Below are 18,700 nucleotides of genomic sequence, written 5' to 3' on the forward strand. Positions count from 1 at the left end.
CAAGACCAGCCTGGCCAACATGGAGAAACCCTGTCTCTACTAAAAATACAAAAATTAGCCGGGTGTGGTGATGCATGCCTGTAATCCCAGCTACTTGGGAGGCTGAGGCAAAAGAATCACTCGAACCTGGGAGGTGAAGGTTGCAGTGAGCCAAGATCACGCCACTGCACTCCAGCCTGGGTGACAGTGCAAGACTCCTCAAAAAAAAAAAAAAAAAAAAATGCAATAAAGGAATCTGAAAGCAAATGATCAGTGACATCTCATTCCCAATTCCCAAAATGACATCAAAATTATATAACAAAAAGTGATTTGAGTATTCTACAATGTACAACTGCCTCTTGAAAAAGGCAATCATTACTACTGTGTGAAGGACAGGGATGAAAAAAGTTTTAGTTTAATTTTCATTAAGTTAAATGGGGTAAAAATTCACTTCAGTCATACTGAACCATTTACAGTTTCCCCCTTTACACAACTCCATGCCACCTTTGCAAATTCAGTTCCTCCTATCAGAATATCTCTATTCCAATGGTCAACTGCTATGTAATACTGGAGATCTGTTCTTCGAAGCCTTCCTCCCTGTTTTCTCCATGAGAGACTGTCATTCTCTTTTCGTATGATTCTAGAGTATCTTGTATATATCTCTACTATGATTATCCCATTAATACTCTAATTATTTCTTTGAACATCTATTCTTCTCAACTAGATTATGCACTGAGAGTAAGCAATGTTACACCCCCATCTCTGTAAATATCTGTTTTAGCACACTCCCTGGCAGAGAAGAGGCAGTCAATAAATGTTTGCTAAATAAAGAATGATGTGATGTATTAATGGTATTAATATTAGGTTAAAGAAGGTATATATCATCATACACATATGCTCATAAAATAATATGACTCAAACTTCCAATTCTGTATGCAGAAGCTAATCACCTCCATTGTTTTTTACTTAAAAAAAGGGAGACATTTTTAGTCTTCACAATAATCATGTATAGATTGGGGATGAAATAATTTTAAGTTTCCTACTATATATGAAGCCACTGAGCAGTATCTTTTTTATTTCATAAAAATCATAATTTTCTTAATCATTAAGTATCCCTTTGTATCCACCACCTTTTAGAAAGTCTATTTACCTACACATCTATCCTCTGAGAATTGTATGCCCTGTATCATTCCCCTTCCATAAAAATCGGGCCTGAAAGCCATGTTTTATGAACCTTTGGCTTCATCGGCCACAGCTGATTAGACCAGACAGAGATACCTGCTTCAAACTCAATTTTCTTCCAGAGGTTCAGAATGAAATCACAGAACCACGAGCGAATATATGAATTTAAGAGTTAGAAGACATGTCCAGCCATGTGCAGTGGTGAAAGACAACATGCAAAGTAAGAAAAATGAAGTGGAAAAGCAGGAAGACTCAGAGAAATCATGCTACCCCAGGGTAGTAAGAAAATAGCTGCATGGGGCGGGGCACGGTGGCCTGTAATCCCAGCACGTTGGAAGGCCGAGGCAGGAGGATCACTTGAGGCCAGGAGTTCGAAGCCAGCCTGGACAACATAGTGAAACCCCATCTCTACTAAAAATACAAAAATGAGCCGGCCATGGTGGCATGTGCCTGTAATCCCAGCTACTCAGGAGGCTGAGGCAGGAGAACCACTTGAACCCGGGAAGTGGAGGTTGCAGTGAGCCGAGATCGCACCACTGCACTCCAGCCTGGGCGACAGAGTAAGACTCTGTCTCAAAAAAAAGAAAGAAAAAAAGAAAATAGCTGCCTGGGTTATAAATTTCCAGTTCCTGATTTCCCTTCCCCTTCATGAGTCTTGGTTGTACTTCTATCATTGGGTACTGTGAAAACTCCAGCATCTTTGCCTAATGGGAACTAATTTCCCTTTTTTGGGTAAGCCAGGTTACATTTATTAAATTACAAATAATTTTTTTTTTAAGACAGAGTCTTACTCTGTTGACCAGGCTGGGGTGCAATGCCACGATCTCAGCTCACTGCAACCTCCACCTCCCAGGTTCAAGCGATTCTCCAGCCTCAGCCTCCCAAGTAGCTGGGATCACAGGCACGCACCACCACGCCTGGCTAATTTTTGTATTTTTAGTACAGATGGGGTTTCGTCATGTTAGCCAGGCTGGTCTCGAACTGCTCATCTCAAGTGACCTGCCTGCCTTGGCCTCCCAAAGTACTAGCATTACAGGTGTGAGCCACTGCACTGGGCCACAAACAAAAAAATTGATTAAACAAACCTCAAAAAAGAAAAGCAAAATATCAGTTAATCAAGGAAGCAAAAAAAAAGTTTTGTTTAAAAAAATGGCTGTTAGGCTGGGCACAGTGGCTCACACCTGTAATCCCAACACTTTGGGAGGCCAAAGTGGGCAGATCATGAGGTCAGGAGTTCGAGACCAGCCTGGCCAATACGGTGAAACCCTGTCTCTACTAAAAATATAAAAAGTTAGCTGGGCATGGTGGGATGCACCTGTCGTCCCAGCTACTGGAAGGCTGAGGCAGGAGAATCGCTTGAACCCGGAGGCAGAGGTTGCAGTGAGCTGACATCAGGCCAATGCACTCCAGCCTGGGCGACAGAGGGAGACTCCATATCAAAAGAAAAAAAGGCCGTTAAGCTGGTATCTTCAGATATTCCTCAGCACAATAAAATGAAAAATATTCACCAAACCTAGCAGGTTCAAACAATATTCTATAAATCCGACTTCAGTGTAGTTATGAGTGAGTATGAATAAAATTGTATTACAAAGTTCTGGTGTCCAGAAAAAATGACAGATTAATAGGGAATTTCTTAGACTTTATCTGAACAAATTATTTTTTAAAGAAAAATAGTATCAGTTACTACAATTTTGACCAAAAAGGGGGTGAGGTTTTTCTTCTCTGGTGATAACAGCCAGTCTTATCTAACAAGCCAAAGTAACATTCTATAGTTTTCCCCACCCATCTACACCCATTTATCTTAAAAACATGACATTTCAGAGTCCTCAACTAAAATACTCAGTGGTAAAATACAGTGACCTAAAAAAAAAAAACAAAAAAAGTGTTCCCCAGTGCCACAGTCATTACAGTTATACCTCAGAAATACTATATGTTAGGTTCCACATCACTACAATAAAGCCAATATCACAATAAAGGAAGTCACATGAATTTTTTGGTTTCCTAGTGCATATAAAAAGTTATGTTGCAGGCCAGATGCAGTGGCTTGCGCCTGTAATCCCAGCACTTTGAGAGGCCGAGGTGGGCGGATCACGAGGTCAGGAGATCGAGACCATCCTAGCTAACAGTGAAACTCTGTCTCTACTAAAAATACAAAATTATCTGGGCATGGTGGCACACGCCCGTAATCCCAGCTACTCAGGAGGCTGAGGCAGGAGAATCGCTTGAACCTGGGAGGCAGAGGTTGCAGTGAGCCGAGATCATGCCACTGCACTCCAGCCTGGGTGACACAGCGAGACTCCGTATCAAAAAAAAAAAAGAAAGCTATGTTGCTTTCAGCTCAGAGGAGGCCAACGTGCAACTTTCTTCAGTTGTCCCAAATCTGGGTTCACCTGACACCAGCTGCCTCCACCATGCCACCAAAGTTCAACCTCAATGAGATCAAAGTTGTATACCTGAGGTGCACCAGGGGTGAATTCAGTGCCACATCTGTGCTGGTCCCCAAAGACTGGTTCCCTAGGTCTGTCTCCAAAAACAGTTGGTGATGACATTGCCAAAGCAACTGGTGACTGGGAGGGTCTGAAGATAACTGTGAAACTGACTGTTCAGAGCAGACAGGCCCAGACTGAGGTGGTACCTTCTGCCTCTGCACTGATCATCAAAGCCCTCAAAGAAGCACCAAGAGACAGAAACAGAAAAACATTAAACTAAGTGGAAATACCACTTTTGATGAGGCTGTCAACATTGATCGACAGATGCGGCACCTATCTTTAGCCAAAGAACTCTGGAACCATTAAAGAGATCCTGGGGACTGCCCAGTCTATGGGCTGCAGTGCTGATGGCTGCCATCCTCATGGCATCATAGACAACATCAACAGTGGTGTGGTGGAACGCCCAGCTAGTTAAGAAGCACAACGAAAAATATTTCAAAAAAGGATCATTCGACAACTAAAAGAAAAACATTATATTTATACCATAGTCTAAGTATGCAATTGCATTACATCTAAAAAAAAAAAGTACATATCTTAATTTTAAAATACTTATGGTAAAAAATGCTAACAATCATGGGAGCCTTCAGCAAGTGGTAATCTTTTTGCTGATGGAGGGTCTTGCCTAGAGATGTTGATGGCTGCTGACTGATCAGTGTAGTGGTGGCTAAAGGTTCAGGTGGCTGTGGCAATTTCTTAAAAGAAGACAACGAAATTTGCCACATTGATTGACTCTTCCTTTCATGAAAGATTTCTCTGTAGCATGCGATGCTGTTTGGTAGCATTTTACCCACAGTAAAACTTATCCCAGAGTGCTGGGATTACAGGCATGAGCCACTATGCCCGGCTTGTTCCCAGGTTTAAAACAAGACAAACTGGCCGGGCGCGGTGGCTCACGCTTATAATCCCAGCACTTTGGGAGGCCGAGGCAGGCGGATCACGAGGTCAGGAGATTGAGACCACGGTGAAACCCCGTCTCTACTAAAAATACAAAAAAAAATTAGCCGGGCGTGGTGGCGGGCGCCTGTAGTCCCAGCTACTCGGAGAGGCTGAGGCAGGAGAATGGCGTGAACCCGGGAGGCGGAGCTTGCAGTGAGCCGAGATCGCGCCACTGCACTCCAGCCTGGGCGACAGAGCGAGACTCCGTCTCAAAAAAAAAAACAACAAAAAAAAGACAAACTTACGAGTGAAACTGGCCAGTCTCACGTAATTAAAGCTTAGCAAGATTGGGAAAATCTACATGTGAACAGCAAGTTCAGAGATAAAAACAAAACGAATAGTACTTTTATGAAATTTTCCAAGATTATATAGATAGTTCTGGTATTCAGAAAAAATGAAAAATGTTAAACTTAGAGTAAAACAAAGGTTTATGAAAAATTAAATACTGACTGCCATAAAAAGGATTTTAGGGCCCCACAAGGTGGTGCATGCCTACAGTTTCAGCTACTCAGAAGGCAGAGACAGTAAGATGGCTTGAGCCCAGGAATTTGAGGCCAACCTGGGGAATATGGCGAGACTGCATGTCTAGAATAAATAAATAAAAATTAGAAGAAATAAAAAACTTTGTTAATCTCAAGATACAAATTCAAGAGAAGGAAATCTCAAGATACAAATTCAAGAGAAGGAAAAAGGCCAGGTGCAGTGGCTCACACCTATAATCCTAGCACTTTGGGAGGCCAAGGCAGGTGGATCGTCTGGGATCAGGAGTTCAAGACCATTCTGGCCAACATCGTGAAACCCCATCTCTACTAAAAATACAAAAATTAGCCAGGCATGGTGGTGCGCACCTATAATCCCAGCTACTCGGGAGGCTGAGGCAGGAGAATCGCTTGAACCTGGGAGGCAGAGGTTGCAGTGAGCCAAGATTGCACCCCAGCCTGGGAGATAGAGTAAGACTCTGTCTCAAAAAAAAAAAAAAAAAAAAAAAAAAAAAAAGAGAGAGAAGGAAAAAAAGCTGTTTTTTTGTTTTGTTTTGTTTTTAAAGACAAGAAACTGTTGCTGAGGCTGGGGTGTGTGGCACAATCATAGCTCACTGCTGCCTCTAACTCCTGGGCTCAAGTGATCCTCCCACCTCAGCCTCTACAGGGGAACACTACCATGCCTGGCTAGCTGGTGTTTTTTGTTTGTTTGTTTTTGAGAAAGAGTCTCACTCTGTCACCCAGGCTAGAGTGCAGTAGCGTGATCTCAGCTCACTGCAACCTCTGCCTCCTAGGATCAAGCAATTCTTGTGCCTCAGTCTGCCAAGTAGCTGGGATTACAGGCATATACCACCACGCCCAGCTAATTTTTGTATTTTTAGTAGAGATGGGGTTTTGCCATGTTGGCCAGGCTGGGATTACAGGTGTGAGCCACAGTGTCTGGACTTTATTTTTTTTTTTTTGGAGAAATGGGGTCTAGCTATGTTGCCCAGGCTAGTCTCAAACTCCTGGGCTCAAGTGATCCTCCTGCCTTGGCCTCCCAAAGCACTGGGATTACAGGCATGAGCCATCACACCTAGCAGGAAAAAAAAAAAAGGTTAAGTAAAGATTTATTGTAACTGTTTACAACAATGGAAGAAGGCAGAGGTATCAATAATTTTTAATGACATATTGCGGGCTCAAGAGATCTGTCCACCTTGGCCTCCCAAAGTGCTGGGATTACAGGTGTGCACCACCCGGCTAGGCCCATTCTGTGCTCTTGTTCAACCTTTATAACATGCTTTCATTTATGCCCGAATAAAAAAATACAGTCTTAGTACAGCTACCTCCCTCATGCCTTAATCCAAAAGAGGAAAGGCTAGTTAAATGCTACAATACAGATTAAATGAAGATTAAAAGTAAGTAAAGGGCATTCCTAGAGTTTAAACAGTGCTATTAATAAGAAAAGTATGCTGAATTTTAAATAAGCAACTAATTAAGTGGTACAATTAAGAAATACTAATCATCATCGACGCCAATTTCAAATTTGTGACAGGACACCAAATGTTGGACCTCCTAGAAAGACTAATGGTCAACTTGCCATGACATTTTCAAAAGCTAGGGTTGTGTCTTTCATTTTAAAACCCAGGATTACTTAGTTAATTGTTTCATTCACTAATTCATAGCCTGGTGGAGAAGATACATAAATTAAAATATTTAAGGGCAACCATAGTTATAATAGCTTACTTACTGAATATTAGTCATAGGCCTTGTTCTAAGTACTTTACTTGCACTAGCAAACTTAAGCTTCACAAATACCTTATGAAGGCATCATTAACCCCATTTACAGGGAAGAAAATGAGGTACACAGAGTTAACACAGTCAAACAGCAAAGTCAGGTTTCAATCCCAGGCAGTCTGGGTCTGGAGCCAACTACTTTATCCTGCTTCTCCAATACTATAGTTCATTCCATAAATTCTTACTGAGTGCCATCTCTGGTCTGGGTGCTTGAGCTATAACATAGTTACCAATAGATTATTCCAGGAGGGACCCAATTATCCAGGTAAGAGCATGGATCTGAGAAGGCGTTCTAGAGAAAGTAATGCCCGGCTGAGTCCTAAAAGTTGTAAAGGAGTTAGGTAGGCAAAAGAAAAAGGAAGGAGGAAACAAAGGCATTCCAGGCAGAAGGACTACATAAGCAATGGTCAACAATCCAGAAATAGTACGTATATTCAGCAAATCTTCAAAAAGTAGCTCTGCAGAGGTGGAGTGGAAAGTAGAAGGCAGAAATTACTAGTGTTAAGATTAGAGAACCAGGTAGAAGCCAAGTCATGGAGAGTTTTAATGACATATTAAAACTTTATCATGTTGACAATGGGGAGTCAATAAAGAATTTTCAGGTTTATGTTTCAAACATACCATTCTAGCAATTCTCAGAAGGTGAATCTCAAGGAGATAAAACTGAAGACAGGAAAACTATGAAAAGGTAATGAAATAGTTCCTAATAACGCAGAAGTTGGAACAAGATGCTGGGGAAGTGACTGATCCAAAAAATATTCAGGAGATAAATGCAGCAGAATTCAGTAAATAAATGGATGTAAGGAATGAGAGAGAGAGAGGGAGATGGAAGAAATCATGAATGATTTCAAAGTTTCTTCCTTGGTTGATGAAGTCAACAGTAGTCAATGATGTCTTTGAAAGAAAAACTATAGATAGGTAAATAAAGTACAGTTTGGACAAGAAGAGTTGAAGTGAAGACGATAAATAAAATAATCTAATCTGATGCTTTGGAAAGACACTGATGCTGGAAAAAATGGCCTGGGGAGTAATGGGTAGATACATGGTAACTGAAACTATAGGGATAACTGTAACTTAGAACAATGTGAAGGCTAAGAAGAGCAACTGGCCAACTCAGAAACACCACTGTTTATGGGACAGGCAGACAATACACAAAAGGGGATGGCATAGTGGAAGTCATGGGGCAGAGTTTCTTGAGAAAGTATTATTGTCACTGGTTACTTTACAAGAGCAAGTTTAGTGATATGAAAAAGTAGAAATTAAACTACAGTGGGATAAAGAGTAAATAAGAGAAAAAGGATTTTAGGGCCCCACAAGGGCCCTTGTCGTTGATACAAACAACTCTATCAATTTTCTCATCTGCAAAACTGAGATAGATGACTGTGAATACTGAACAATGTACTACATGGGACCTCACATATAATAAGTGTTACAGGCCCTCATAGACTGTTTTCACCCTTGTTCACTACACCTAGCCACATCAGGTGCCTTTCTGCTCTCAAACATCCCAGGCCCCTTTGCATTGCAAGGCTTTGCACTTGATATTCCTCTTTCCTCACTTAGCTCTTCACATTTCTGGCTCCTTCTTGCTTGTTGAGTGTCAATCTCCCAAGAGATGGCTTCCCCAAGAAGTACTCTAAGGACCCTCTTTCGTTCATTCTCTCAGATCACCCTGTTTTACTTCCTTCATAACCCTTACTACTCTTCGAACTTTTCTTATTTATTTAAAGATAATATGCCAAAGTGATTAAGAGTGCAGGCTCCACAATCAGACTGGTTGCAAACTGCAGCTTTGTCATTTACTGGCAATGTGGCCTCGGAAAGTTGTTTAACCTCTCTGTGTCTTAACTTCTTCATCTTTAAAATGGGCGAAATAACACACACACATACACATACTCTGAAAACAAAAAATAAAATAAAAATAAATGGTCAAAATGTCAAAATAATTATTTACCTCATAGACTTCTTGGGGGAGTTACATTAGCTAAAACATACAAAGTTACTACAAGAATACAGGTACATTTTAAGTGCTCAAATATTATTACATATTTGTTTAGTTGCAGTAATCTTAATGCTCTATTAAAGAGCATTTATCAATATGTACCACTAAAAATCTCTGAAGCAATAATAATTCTTAGTCCAAATGTAAAGATGTCAACTAACAACCAAATGAAGAAGTGCTATTCTGACTAAACCTCAGGAAATACTACTGATGGAAGGGATCTTTTTTTTTTTTTTTTGGCCACAAAAGTTCGGAGGAAAAAAAACACATCTGAAGCTAAAGATCTTTAGTTGAGCAAGGTAAATTTTTTATAAGCTTTATATATAATTACTATGTAATTTAGATCAATTTATTAAAAAATAAAATTAAAATACAGATGTCAGGGGAAAAGGTTTGATTTAAGTAACTTTGGGAAACTTGAAACTGGAAACTCTAACAACAAAAAGAACTGTACATAAGCACTGCTCTTTTTTGGTAAAGGCATTTCTCATGGAGATACAGGTTAACAATTCTAAAAGTGCTGTACATGGACGATGGGACTGAACAAATAAGTTAATGGATGTCAGATGGCTGAGCCAGATTTCTGACTTTTGGAGAGGGAGGTAATAGATAACAGAGTAATGCTAAAATGAACTATATAGTACTGATAGTCAAAGACATCAGTATGAACTCATGTTTACCTCAATACAGATACAGATAATAGTTATATATGTGTATACATGCATATATTTTCCAGGTCTATACACTGAAAAGGCCTAGAAGTCATGATATTCCAACAGCAATGAGCACACTGAGTAACCAGCTCTTGGTTTCTCACAGGGTTCACCAAAAAACAGAACCAGGGATCCTTGGAAAAATGGCTGATTCTAGGGCTGGGGCAGGAAATATACAAGATGAGTCTGGAACTTCTTGTAGTGCCAGAAAGTAAGGAAGTACTCAAAAAACAAAACAATGGAGTATGTCCTATTGGTAGAACAATTTGAGCAACAAAATAAATAAAGTAGTATAGGATTATGACCCCAAGTATAAAATAAACATCTATGAGTCCATACATAAATAAATGGTTGAGTAAATATATAAACAGGGAAGAAAAAAAGACTATCCATAGCAGAAGAATTCCAAATAATTTTATAGACAGCTCCCCTTTAAGAAAACAGACCCACTGACTAAACCTCAGGTATATACACTATACTATAGTGTATATACTGAGTGTGGTCTACACTTAATGACTTGTTTCCAAAAAGAAGAGTATGGGAAAACATCACAGTAGAGAAACCTGGCAAACACTAGCTCAGCCTGGTGACCCAGGTTAACAATATCAGTGATAAGCCGTACTGATAATATTTCCCCTTGATATGATGCAATGAGAGTGGCACTTTATCTCTGTGACTGTCCTCCCCCAAACCCATAATCCCAGTCTAACCATGAAGAAAACATCAAACAAACCCCAACTGAGGGACATTCTACAAAATCCCTGACCAATACTCCTCAAAACTATCAAAGTCATCAAAAACAAGGAAAGTCTGAAATGCCATCACAGCCCAGACAGGCTAAGGAAAGATGTTAACTAAATGTATTGTCGTATTCTGGATAGGATCCTGGAACCAAAAAAGAACCTTAGGTAAAAACTAACAAAATCCAAATAAATGAATTTTAGTTAGTAGTAATGTACTAATATTGGTTCCTTAACGGTGACAAATTTAACATTGAAATGTCAGATATTGGCAACATGACGAGACCCCCATTTATTACAAAAAAATATATATATAGGGGAAACTGGGTGCAAGGTATACCTTAACTCTGTAACTTTTCTGTAAATCTAAACATAGTCTATAAGAAAACATTTATTCAAATTAAATAAAAGTAATAAAAATATGGGGAAGTTATTGCCTTAACCAATCTGATTTTAGTCCTTTAAGTCATGTATAGTGGGTTGGACAAAAACAGAAATACAGGTAGTATTGTGCAAAATAATCTCAACATTGATGAACCATTTATAATACTGTATGTGTAAGTGCCTATAAGTCATTTTTTTATGTGCACATTTTGATTCCTTAACTGGTAAGCACTACAGGAGCAGAAAACCCTCCTCCAAGCAGGTAGGAGGCCACTCAAATTTGGGACTAAAGCAAAACTGTGGTACTAATTGTATTAATAAAAATTCCACCTGGGCCGGGCACGGTGTCTCATGCCTGTAATCCCAGCACTTTGGGAGCCTAAGGCGGGAGGATCACTTTAGGTCAGGAGTTTAAGACCAGCCTGTCCAAGATGGTGAAACCCCACCTCTAACAAAAAATACAAAAATTAGCAAGGCATGGTGGTGTATGCCTGTAGTCCCAGCTACTTGGGAGGGCTGAACCACAAGAATTGCTTGAACCTGGGAGGCAGAGGTTGCAGTGAGCCACCACTGCACTCCAGCCTGGGTGACAGAACGAGACTCTGTCTCCAAAAAAAAAAAAATTCCACACGGCTTTTGTAGTGGTAAATATTTTTTTTGTTTCTAAATGAAAGCCGAAATACAAAGATCAGAAATTTATAAAGGCTGGGCATGGTGGCTCACGATTATAATTCCAGCACTTTGGGGGGCCAAGGCAGGCACATAGTTTGAGACCAGCCTGGGCAACATGGCAAAACCTAGTCTCTACAAGAAAAAAAAAAAAAGTTAGCCAGGAATAGTGGCATGTGCCTGTAGTCCCAGCTACTCGGGAGGCTGTGGTAGGAGGATCATTTGAGCCCAAGGGGTTGAGGTTGCAGTGAGCCATGATCACACCACCGCACTCCAAGTTGGGTGACAGAGCAACATCCTGTCTCCAAAAAAAAAAAAAAAAAAAATTATTAAATTCTTTTTGTTGTTATATTGTTTTGTACATGAGACATTTTTATTTTTGAAAAGTTTTAAAAATAAAATTACCGAAAAATGTAGTATACACTCACATACTCATGTATGAAGCATTAACATGTTTCATTTTTGCTTCAGATATATATTTAATAGAAAATAACTATGTATATAATAGTTATCACATTGAATTCTGAAACACTGAAACACTTTCTCATGGTCTCAGAAAAGGAACATAACTAAACATACTAGGAGAAAGTACATTGGAAAGCTCACTATCAACAATATATACTATAGGACAAAATTACAGTAACTTGGGTCCATATTGGTCACTGTTCAAGAGATCTGGAAACTTCAAAAGCCAAATAAAAATAAGTTTTCCTAACATTTGTAACTATCCTGAAAATACCTAAAAACAAAAAAACTTACAAATCAGTAAGAAATCAAAGAATTTGATAACACTAACTGCTGGCAAGGATATGAAAAACAGAAATTGTTTGCAATATCCTATAAATATCTTATAAAGGGAAAAATATTTATATCCCAGGACCCAGCAATTTGACAGTCAGGTATATGACCTGGAGAAACTATGGCATGTTGCTTCAGGAGCTACAAGAATATTCATGAGGCAATGTTTATAATAGATAAAAAATGAAAACAATTTAAATGCTCATCAATAGAGGAAATGATAAATTGTATATATTCATTCACTGGAACACTATACAGCTGTGTAAATAAATGAACTAGACCTACAGTGTCAACAAGGATTGAGGGCGGAAAAAAATAAAATGAAAAAAGCAAGCTTTAAAATCCATTATACCATGACATAATCATATTAATAGCTGCTTAAACTTACTAGAACATACATGTTTTTTTTTAGTACCAGGCTCAGTTTTAACCACCTTATATAAATTAGCTCATTTAGGCCAGGCACAGTTGCTCATGCCTGTAATCCCAGCACTTTGGGATGCCAAGGCGGTAGGATCGCTTGAGCCCAGGAGTTTGAGACCAGCCTGGGCAACATGATGAAACCCAGTCTCTAAAAAGAAAAAAAAATTAATAAAAATAAGTAAAACAAATAAGCTTATTTAATTTTTACAACAATTGTATGAAGTGCACACCTCTATCATCCCTATGTGATAGATGAGGACACTGAGGCACGTAAAGGATTAAATAACTTACCTAAGGTCACAAAATTAAGTAGCAGAGTCAAGATTCACACCAAGGGAGTATGATTTGAAATGTACTCCAATGTACATGTTCTTCAAAAGCACCCAAAGCAATGCCATGTCATTGTTCATATATATAGTTTATTAAAAGATAAACTAGAAGGATACAAATCAAATTCATTACAACAATTTCCTCTGGGAGGGGAGATGAAGGTGAGGAGGATAAAACTGGGGAGAACAAAAGGGACTTTAACACGATCTGTGATATTCAAGAAAAGTATAAAGTTCTACATTGCTCTTTTAGAATTCAATGTGATAACTATGATATAAATAGTTATTTTAAATTAAATATATATCTGAAGCAAAAATGAAATATGTTAACATTTTATATGTGGGTATGTGGGTGTATACATTTTTGCTATTTATTTTTAAAACTTTTCAAAAATAAAAATCTCTCATCTACAAAACAATATTACAATAAAGTTAGGAAATTTAATAAAGTTCTGATCTTCATATTTCAGCTTTCATTTGAAAACAAAAACAGCTAAACTGTGTGAGCTTATGTATGTATATACACTTTAACATACATATGGAAACACATTTTTACACAGATCAAGGGAGACAGGTTTTAACAAAGTATATCAGAAACAGTATCTCTCTTACTATACATTTTAATGACTCACTATTCTCAGTGAAAATAAAGTATAACACTAGTAGGAAAATTCCCTTGATATCTTTCTACCTCTTTATCTTTTGTCTCTTCTCTCTCTTGCTTTCTACTTGTGATTTTTAACAGAAGGAAGCACAAAGAAGGAACTAAGAAAGTGTCACACATTTTAAAAATAATAACGGCCATAGATGAATATATATGCAGCCCTTCTAAATATAGGATTCCCAAACCTACAATCAAGTAACGTTTCAAAAATTTATTTGTAAATTTGTTGTCTAGAACTCACAGCATACCTTCCCATGAAGAAAGTTACAAAAGGATATGAGCACCAGGAAAAAAATACTGCCTGAGGTGCCAGGCTATTGGCAGAGAAACAGGAAAAGCCGAGTACACAATATGTACTGATGGTCCAAAAAGCAAAAAAAGCATTCTGACCCAGAGTCTGAGGGCAGAAATCACTATTCATTTATTTACCTTTGTAATCTCAGTAACTAGCAAATTATCTGGCATCTCATAATCAAAGACCATTGCCTACTGACTGATGAAGTAATGGGGAAATGACTAAGAGGAATCCATCAATAGGTGGCACTGTCAACACAGAACAGCTTTGGTGGAGGAAAGAAAAAACTTGGAGAGAAGCAATGTTTAATGACACAAAAATCCACATATGTAAAAGTATTACAAGGTTAGTGCTGGTTATTTTATTTATTTTTTTTTCTGAGACAGAGTCTTCGCTCTGTCGCCCAGGCTGGGGTGCAGTGGCGTGATCTCGGCTCACTACAAGCTCCACCTCCCAGGTTCACACCATTCTCCTGCCTCAGCCTCCCGAGTAGCTGGGACTACAGGCGCCCGCCGCCACACCCAGCTAATTTTTTGTATTTTAGTAGAGACAGGGTTTCACCGTGTTAGCCAGGATGGTCTCGATCTCCTGACCTTGTGATCCGCCCGCCTCGGCCTCCCAAAGTGCTCGGATTACAGGCGTAAGCCACTGCGCCTGGCCAGTGCTGGTTAAGAGAACACCTTCATCTAAATTACAAGTTGTGTCTATTATTGTGTAATGCAAATAAGCATGATATTTTGGGTTAGTTTTGCTAACAATGAATCTTAAGATAGTCTTCCTACTGTAGCAATAGTTATTTGGGATTTTCAGTATTTTCTCCTATGACCCTTGAAAATATTTCAATGTCTTCTTTGTAATTATAAAAGTAATAACTGGCAGGTGCGGTAATCCCAGCACTTTGGGAGGCCAATGCAGGCAGACTGCTTGGGCTCACGAGTTCAAGACCAGTCTGGGCAACATGGCAAAATCCCATCTCAGAAAATACAAAAATTAGCCAAGCATGGTGGTGCACGCCTGTAGTCCCAGCTACTTAAGAGGCCAAGGTGGGAGGATGGCTTGAGCCCAGGAGGTGGAGGTTGCAGTGAGCTGAGATCGCACCACTGCACTCCAGCCTGGGTGATAGAGCCAGGCCTTATCTCCAAAAAAAAAAAAAAAGTAGTAATTATTCAGAACAGAGAAAAGCATAAAAACTAAAATAAAAATTACCCATAATCCTATCACCCAGGGATAACATCTCTTACTATTTTATATGTCTCCTGCAAATCTTTTTGCCATTTACATGTATATGTTTCTTTATATTCTAATTTTTCTCTTAACATTATATTGTACTTTCTTATGTCAGTACATTTTTAAAATGATTTTTAGAAGCTGTATAATAATAATATAAGAATCATTAATTTCACCATTCCCATATTATAATGCATTTGACTATTAAAATTGTTCCACTGTTATAAAATGCTAAGTTTTAAAAAAACTTTTTGTTTTTTGAGACAGGATCTTACTCTGTTGCCCAGTTTGGAGTGCAGTGGCACAATCATAACTCAGGGCAGTCTCAAACTCCTGGGCTCAAGGGATTCTCCCGCCTTGGCCTCCCAAAGGGCTGTAATAACAGGCGTGAGCCACCTCATAGGGCCTAATCACTTCTTAAAAGTACATTTCTACATTGGTCTTGTAGAATTCAAAGTGATAACTATGATATACAATAATAAAGTGTGGTGTGCTTGACTCCCTCCACCCCCAGCATCCTCCCACAAATTCTACTGAATAAAGAATCATTCTAGGGTATTAGATAAAAAAATAAATAAATAAATAAGAAAGGAAGAAAAATGTATCAGCTATTCTCAGTCACTCTTCTTCTACCTGTGGTAGGAAAAAGGAAAAATCCCACAAAAATAAGTCTCTGACATCAGAGAAGGCAAGAATAACAAGTCAATTTTCCTGCTAGAGCAACTTTTGTTTTCCACCTAGAACGCACCATCTATTTAAGTAGGAATAGCACAAGATTTATTATATACCAAACACCTCTATCTGCATCAGTGCTTTAACTAGGTTTTGTAGGACACAGAATGCTTTGAAAAATTCTGCAAACAACAAAATATAATGTAACTAATACCACTCAGTGGAAAACCAAGTTTTATAATAGCAGTTATAAGATTAATAACTGGCCAGGTGCGGTAGCTCATGCCTGTAATCTCAGCACTTTGGGAGGCCAAGGCTGGCAGATTGCTTGGGCTCACAAGTTCAAAACCAGTCTGGGCAACATGGCGAAACCCCGTCTCAAAAAATACAAAAATTAGCCAAGCACGGTGGTGCACGCCTGTAGTCCCAGCTACTTTTATTTTACAATTCTATTAATCCCAGCTAATTTTATTTTACAATTCTGCCATAATTTTTTTAATGAATTAATAAATGTCATGCAGTCTCTTACTTCTTCCAGCCTCCCAATTATACTAAATACTATTCAAGTTACCAGAAATAGGACAACAGTTCCAGGAACTTGAGAATCAATAACTCTTTAAACCAGTGGTAATTCATGTGGAAAAGTTCAGAACAAATCAGCATCAACTTCCTAGCTCTCTTGCACAGACAAAAAATTCATATTGCTTCACCAATTTTCAAAAATGTAAATTTGTGTATATAAGTTTAAAACTTGGGCCAAAATTTATTTATATTTATTCCCAATTTGCGACTGGTATCAAGATCAATTAACTTTCTTAGCAAGTACATTGTTATAAAATTCCACAGTGATCCCAGAACGGAAGGGGCTTAAAAAATAATACAAAACAAAAATTAAACTCCACAGTGAAGTAGGTCTATGTTTAATCATTCAGAAAAAGAAAATTATGTAACATATTATATATAATGATGATGATAACATATGCTATTCTGGACTCCTACTGAGAGCTGTGGTTCAAAGGGAAATTGTGAAAATGAAGTAAAAATTGCCGAAAATGTTTAATTCTGCCCAAAACAAAGTTTCCAAAAAAGAAGCCAAATATAATATTTTATTTTAAGTTCAAACAGGGTTCAAACAGCTCAGAAATTTTGTATACTTAAGTTTTCAGAAGTCGAATCCCAGAACCGCTATCAACATAAACTGAATAACTTGCTCAAGAGTCCTTACTTATTACCCAATCTTAGGTCCCCCAGAATACTTTTTAAAATAATCCCAAATGTACTACAATAGATTAGCGTAACCGGGGCTACGCTGTTTACAGGTGTCTCCACCTCCTCCCCCAAGGAGAGAAGAGGTAGACTAGGGTAAACAGAAAATAGAATGAGACTATATACACACCAAATAACAGCTTGTAATCTTGTAAAACTGCTTCTTTTACATTCGGGCTATTCTTTTCATTAACGTATAATACATTTTAAAGAATAACATATTCACAGAGTAATACAATTTCTGCCCTCACGGGTCTCTAGTTGGCTGACACGCGTTTTCTCCTCAAATAAATACATGCCTGTTGACTGATGCCTCTCCTGCTGTTGCAAACAAGAAATAACTGTCCTATAAGACAAAAACCTCTCTCTATGGCTCTAGGCGTAACCATACGTTTGAATTAAAAGCACATTGGAACAACAACAAAAATCTTCCAGCACATCTGTCATTTAAAAGCAAGATAATGAAAAGCTGTCGCTGCGACCCAATTTTAGGACACAAGCTTTTTACTGTTTTTCCTGCCCCCCATCTCCAGAAAGCAATAAACTTCAAAGGGAATGGTGGTAACCTGGAACCGTTCCCTTCCCCCACCCCCCACCCCCCAAAAGACTACAAAAAAACTGGCCAACTTGGACGCTGGCCGCGCTCACGCAGAACCCGTGCCCGCGGGCCGGGGAAGGCTGGACAGACCCTGGGAGGAAAAGTGGGCCTGCAGGCACCCCGGGCTCCCCCCGCCGCCTGTCTCAGATACCGAGCAGGTGGGATTCCGGGAAGCCACCTCCGACTTACGTAACAGGCTTGTCAAAATCCCAGATCCAGGACCTCCCCCTCCCCGCCCCCACTCCCAAATAACAACAGCCCCAGGCCAGCCTGGAATAGAAAATCTGGAATGAAAACACAGAAGCCCCCCACGCGTCCGACGCAGAGACGCGGGTGCTACTCTCAGCACCGCCGCGCCATCCCGGGGCGGACCGAGCCGCGGAGCACCTCCCGGATCTCAGGAGCTCTCGGGCGGAGGTCGCGGCCATCCGTGCCGCCTCCCCGAACCCGCCCGCCCCGCTCCCGCGTCCCCGGCTGTCACCTCTCCGGGCCGTGACAGCTCCACCTGCCACCGCTGCCCGGGTCGCCGCCCCTGCACTCACCTCCCAGCTGGCTCCCATGCGAGCAGCGGATCGAGCTTGGAGAGCGGCGCCGGATTCCCTCACGCGCGGTAGCGGGACACGAGGGGCTGAATGCCGCGGCGCTCTGAGCCCGCTTAGCTCATCCCAGCCCGGCGCTCCGCCCTCCGCGGCACCCCCGCCCGCCCAGGCCTGCCGTCTCAGTCAGACGGGACTCCCCCTCCCCTCGCGGCAGCCACTGCCTCCGCCTCTTTCTCCGACTCTAGCCGCCGCGGCCACCGCGACCGGCGCCATCTTGGCAATGACGGAAGGGGCGGGGGCGGGAATCTCGCCCGCGAGCACCAATCGAAGGCCAGATCTGGCCCGAGTGGGAGGAGAGGGCCGGGTTGAGGGTCGTGGGGTCCTAGCGCCAAACTGACGATGGGGCGGAGAAGGTGGGTGGGACTAAATCGCCCTAGCCCGTGACGTGCGGTGTAGTTGGGGAAACGCACCGTGGTTCCCGGTCGGGTCAGGAGATCCCAAGCCCCAGGCTGGCGTGGGCGAAGCGTACAATCCCTTCAC

The 18,700-nt window shown here is 40.4% G+C and overlaps 1 protein-coding gene across 1 annotated transcript in view; it reads right to left on the bottom strand.

Annotated features, from left to right (window-relative positions):
- Positions 1–18,442, bottom strand: part of DENND4A (DENN domain containing 4A) — a 138,119-nt gene extending 119,677 nt beyond the window's left edge. Inside the window, exon 1 of the mRNA XM_003267112.4 lies at positions 18,164–18,442. The gene's annotated coding sequence lies outside the window, so the exon portion shown is untranslated. The remainder of the gene's footprint in view (positions 1–18,163) is intronic.
- Positions 18,443–18,700: the final 258 nt, after the last annotated feature.

The sequence above is a fragment of the Nomascus leucogenys genome, chromosome 6 (genome assembly GCF_006542625.1).
Source record: "Nomascus leucogenys isolate Asia chromosome 6, Asia_NLE_v1, whole genome shotgun sequence".
In the NCBI taxonomy this organism is placed as follows: Eukaryota; Metazoa; Chordata; class Mammalia; order Primates; family Hylobatidae; genus Nomascus; species Nomascus leucogenys.